This window comes from Arachis ipaensis, chromosome B02 (assembly GCF_000816755.2).
Source record: "Arachis ipaensis cultivar K30076 chromosome B02, Araip1.1, whole genome shotgun sequence".
Classification (NCBI taxonomy): domain Eukaryota; kingdom Viridiplantae; phylum Streptophyta; class Magnoliopsida; order Fabales; family Fabaceae; genus Arachis; species Arachis ipaensis.
Genome location: NC_029786.2, coordinates 32,848,525 through 32,853,770, shown reverse-complemented (window position 1 = coordinate 32,853,770; position 5,246 = coordinate 32,848,525). Strand labels below are relative to the sequence as shown.

General features: G+C 37.9%; 1 protein-coding gene and 2 long non-coding RNA genes across 4 annotated transcripts in view; 2 read left to right on the top strand and 1 right to left on the bottom strand.

Annotated features, from left to right (window-relative positions):
- LOC107625223 overlaps positions 1 to 5,246 on the bottom strand; it is a 17,325-nt gene that overhangs the window by 4,016 nt on the left and 8,063 nt on the right. Inside the window, exon 9 of the mRNA XM_016327803.2 lies at positions 2,988 to 2,997. The gene's annotated coding sequence lies outside the window, so the exon portion shown is untranslated. The remainder of the gene's footprint in view (positions 1 to 2,987; positions 2,998 to 5,246) is intronic.
- Positions 38 to 1,398, top strand: LOC110268807. The gene is made up of 3 exons (XR_002357335.1): positions 38 to 171; positions 779 to 1,056; positions 1,159 to 1,398. It is a non-coding gene; the product is annotated as an uncharacterized LOC110268807 (long non-coding RNA).
- Positions 2,079 to 2,790, top strand: LOC110268806. 2 transcript variants are annotated; one of them, XR_002357333.1, is made up of 4 exons: positions 2,079 to 2,199; positions 2,290 to 2,424; positions 2,560 to 2,672; positions 2,743 to 2,790. It is a non-coding gene; the product is annotated as an uncharacterized LOC110268806 (long non-coding RNA). The 2 variants fall into 2 exon arrangements; XR_002357332.1 differs by having other exon boundaries at positions 2,560 to 2,768.

The window sequence follows — 5,246 nt, the reverse complement described above, 5'->3', positions numbered from 1 at the left end:
GTATGGCAGACTCTTCCACTTCTCAAAACGCTTCGAAAACAAGGAAACGCTCCCATTTTCGAGCAAAAATCAAAGTTCAAAATATACAAATCGTTGTTCGAAACCTCCATCAAAACAACATCAAACTCTCCGTGAAGAATCTGAAGAGAAAACAAAGCAACAACACTCAACGTAAGTTCATTAAGATTACTGTATATTCTACTTTTCTTCTACGTCGTTCTTCTAGGGTTTACTGGGCTACTATTCTTGCTTCTTTGTTACACTGTTCTAAGTTCTACGTCGTTCTTCTAAGTTCTACGTCATTCTACGTTCTTGTTCTAAGTTCTCCTGCTACTGTTGTTGATTTTTGGGGGTTTATTCCGTAGATTGGGGGGTGTATACTGCTTGAACTTGTAATGTGGCTTGATATTGAAGCATGTTTGACTGATATCTGACTGATATATATATGAATGTATCTGAATAATATCTAGCTGTTATCAATGGGTGTATCTGATTCTTACATATGGGTGTATCTCACTGTTATCAATGGGTGTATCTGACTCATATATGCATGTATCTTACTGATATCTCAATTAATTTGATATTGAAGCATGTTTGAGTGATACCTGACTGATATATATGAATTTATCTGAATCATATCTATGGGTGTATCTCACTGTTATCAATGAGTGTATCTGAATCATATCTGTGGGTGTATCTTACTGTTATTAATGGGTGTATCTGACTCTTATATATGGGTGTATCTTACTGATATCTTTGGGTGTATTTTTCGTTTCAGATAAAATGGCAGCAAGAAACCAAACGAAAGACCTTAAGTGTGCCACACATCTCCTGAGCGATAAGTTCAGAAACATGACTGAGGAGAAGAAGGCAATTGTCAGGGATCTCGGATTTGGTGGGTTGATGCACGTCCCACCTCTAAGGGTGGATCACCAACTCTTAAGGGAACTGGCAAACAACTTCAAACTTGGGGAGAACAGACTGAAGACAGGATATATGGTTCTTTCCAAATAACACCAAAGACAATAGGTGATGCGCTTGGCATCAATGCAACAGGTAACTATAGGTGTATATTAAGTTCATGATTGGGTGTATTTAAGGTTGATGCTTGGGTGTTTTTGAATCGATTTTGATACTTTGTTGTTTCCTTTTTTGTAGGAAATCTGTTTCCTGAGAAAGTTGAGTATAAGCAACTTTCTGATGATGACAAAATAATTTATAGAAGATTCCAGGGTAAGACCCTCAAAAGTCTTACCGATGAAATGATGGAAATAGGCGTTGGCAGCGAAGAGGAACGCCTGATGTTCAAGAGGATATTCATCCTCTACATACAGATGGCGTTCCTTTTGCCAACGACAATAAACAAAATATCGCCCGTGCACCTCGCCCCAATTTTTAAGATGGACGGCATATCGGAGAGAAACTGGGGGGGGGGAGGGCATGTTTTGACCTTCTTGATTAAGGGCATCACAGACTACCAGGAGAAGAAGAAGAAGGCAATTGATGGCTGCCTCTTTGCCCTCATGATAATATACTTTCATCTTTCTGAAAACAAAGGCAAGAAGAGGACTGAAAGACCACCAAAGCCTTGGATTGCCAACTGGACTAAGGAGAAGTTGGTGGAAAGAATGACTGCAGAAAAAGAAGAAATTTTGGTAAGTAAACATAATATGTTGCTTGTATTTTATTTACCTGAATGCTGCTAGCTAAAATATCTCATGTTTCAGGGGATTGTAAAGATGGCGGAGTCCCTCCAGGCAAAAAGTGATATAGAATCTCAGGTAATATTAGAATAAGATTACTGTTTTTACACCAAAGTCAATTACAATGCTTATTAATGTAAAATTGATTTTGGCATATATTTCTAGATTGTATCTGCCATCTGCCTCATCCTCAACAACAAAAATGAAAAGAGGTTTAAAGAACAAATATACTGTCTCCCCCCCGATATTGTGGTAAGTGTTACTTCTCCGAACTTTGGGTGTATTTTCTGTATTGATTTTGGTGTATTTTTTATGTTCCATTGGGTGTAAGTTTAGTATTTCATTTCTTGTTTCGCAATTCTTGCAGTGCATGGCACTTTCGGATCACCCAAACGGGGAATTCATATCACCGAAAATGAAAAAGGAATTCAGGGTGGAAGCCTACCCGAGTTTCATTCCCTTCATAGATAGAAAAAAATTGACTTCGCACCCATATGTAAGTTTTCATTTGCTAAATTTGTTAGTACGCTTATTTACTTATTTGCAAAATAAAATAACACACTGTTCACGTGTGGCAATCCTTCAGATTTTTGCCCCTGTCTGCTACTCGGGGCATTGGTGGTTATGGCTGATAAATACAAGAAAGCGGAAATGTCAAATACTTGACCCGCTACACAAAAAAGCTCCCACCGATGAGAGAAAGGCCATTAATAAATTCACTGTAAGTTGCCTCTGTCTTCTTTACTTTAATAGATAGGTCTATTTCTTTACTTCTGATGGGTGTATATTGTCCATTCAATTGGGTGTATCTTGTCCATTCATTCGGGTGTATTACTGATTTGTTTTCGTATTTAAGGGATACGTATTTTCAAGATTGATAACATATGCCGGCGGGGAACCTCTTTAGAAAGGGGAGAGGGAGAAGGAAATTAAATCACCATATGTTAAAATATCTGGCCAAAAAACAAGGTATAAATTTGTAACTCTGAACATTAAACTTTTGTAAATGAGATTTGTAATTTATTTTCTTTGTTTTCAGCTATGACTGCGCTGTGTACGTTATGAAGTGGATGGAGTTAATTGAGCCGGAAAACATCAAAAAGGGGAAGTATCAATGGGATAATTGGCCACAGGTAACTGTCTTTAGAACCATATAACTCTGTATTACTTTACTGAATTAATATTGCTGTTTAAACAGAATATACTTTTTAATTGTAGGAGGAGGTGGACCACTATAGAGTGAAGTACGCATCCCGGATACTATTCAGTGAGATGAATACACAGAGAGATCAGGCAATTAGAGAGAGTAGTGCTATAAGGCTGTCGAAGCCATCCTCTATATTATTAAGTCCGTTTTGTCAGATTAATTCTGCTGATATAGAAACTGGGTAATCCAACTGCTTGGTAATGTCCAGCTTTGAACCTAGCCTATTTTTTGGACGTCCTCTTGTTCGAATCCTTGGCGGGCTTTGAAGCTCGTTAACGGATTCCAAGTTGGCGTCTTCGTGCGATAAAGAAGATGTTCCCTTCCTTTTGGCTTTTAATGATTCCATCTCGGCCATGACGTTATCGTACGCACGGTGCAGAATTGCAGTCAGCTCCTCCGATTCGGAGGCAAATTCGCAGATATTTTGTGAACGAAAAACCAATTGGTCGAACCTCTTGCTTCTTGGCCCCATTAGTGGCTCGTCGTGGCTGCTCTTGATGTGTGTGTGTCGCCTCTTTACCTTCTTGCTCCATCGTTCCAGTATGTATCTCGGTGACACTTGGCTTACTTGTTCGAAGCTTAACACGCTTAGTGCGTGACGGCACAGTATCCCTCTCGACTCGAATAATAAGCATTGGCATTTTACCTCGGCTGCCACTGAGTCGTAAGTAACCACGAACTTGTTGAATATTGAGCTGGAAACTTGTTCTCCGACGTCGTATACTGAATAGCCTAGAGCGAAATTCTTTAATCTGGTGATGCAATTCGCCTTTCCTCTGAATTGCGCTTGGACTTCCCTAAACTTTGCGTGAGTGTACGCATCTTGAAACTGAGCTTCAATGCAGGATTTGGTTGCACACGGTATGAGCGTATGAAAATCTGCAGCATCTGATTCTCTCTCTGCTTGCTCCCCGCTTCCGAGGCAATTATCGTATTGTTTGACGAACTGAATAAGCGAGCTGTTCCGGGTGATATACTTGTTAAAAAATGAATGCATGCTCTAGCTCCTTTGTGTGCTTCTCATCCCTGCCCAGAAGTGCTGATCCAGATAGATAGGAACCCATATGTGACGGTCTTCGTACAGATCTGCATAATACACCCAAACACAGGCTGTAAATACACCCAAGGGGACATACAATTTACACCTCTGCTGCAGATTTTAAAAAGACATTACCTGAAAGCCACTTGTTGTCCCCAAGACCAAAATTCAGCAGAAAATCATTCCAATTCCTATCGAATGAGTCTTTGCTGTGAGAGTTCCAAACAACTTGGCTCATTTCTTGTTCGATATCGGCATGTCCCTTGTACCCGTTTAATTTGCTTAGAATCTTCTTCATGATGTGCCAAATACACCAGCGGTGAACTGTTGTTGGCATACCTGAAAGAAAATTCATACTAATCTTATGTAAATCAAACCTCAGGGACTTCGTTAGATTCTGACTCATAATCCACTTCGCCTGCATTCAGCTGACAATCTGAGGTTGAATGATCCATTATCTTCAAAACGAGATCAAACTTTGATTTCAGAAAACAACAAATCAAAAATAGAAAACAAAGCTCGAGTTGCAGAGAGAGAAAAAGGTAACCTAAACGAAGAAGATGCTAGTGAGAAAATGAGACGAAAAGAACGATGGAGAAGAAGGAGGGAAGACGCGCGAGAAGAAGAACAACGAAATCTCAAAATAACGAAAACGAAAAGGGAAAGAAATATTTTAAATCTGGTAGTTAGATATACGCGCGATGTTATATAGCGCGTGTAATCAACGTACCTGAAACAGCGCATATTTTGATTTTNGAGAAATAATAATTGATCATTTTAGCTCCATAAAACATCCCTAAACAAATCTAAAAGTATCAAAACCTTAAAATATGTTCAATTTTGACTTTTATCTCATGTAATTATTGACTTGATATATATACATCCTATAAATTATACTTTGCTAATTCTTATGTTTATTTTGGTCCCCTCCTGTGAATTTTCTGGACCTGCCACTGCTCTAAACTTCCTCTTTTTCGTTAGTACCTAATTGTAAAAATGATGAAGTAATCAAATTATGAACTTAAGCATTACAAGCAAATTCAAAACTCAAAATCACACCTTCAAACAATATAATCAAGCATGATATACTAATTTTAATTTATCCTAACCTAATATTTAATTCCAAACAGATAATTAATAATATATCACAAATCCTAAGCAACCAGTTTATATAAACATAACAGTTACTAAATCCTTAAACTATCTATATCATAACAATTAATTAATCTACAAAGTTTTCGTAACAAAATATATCTTACGTTTCTATATAAAAAATAAAAATAAAAAAAAAATGGAA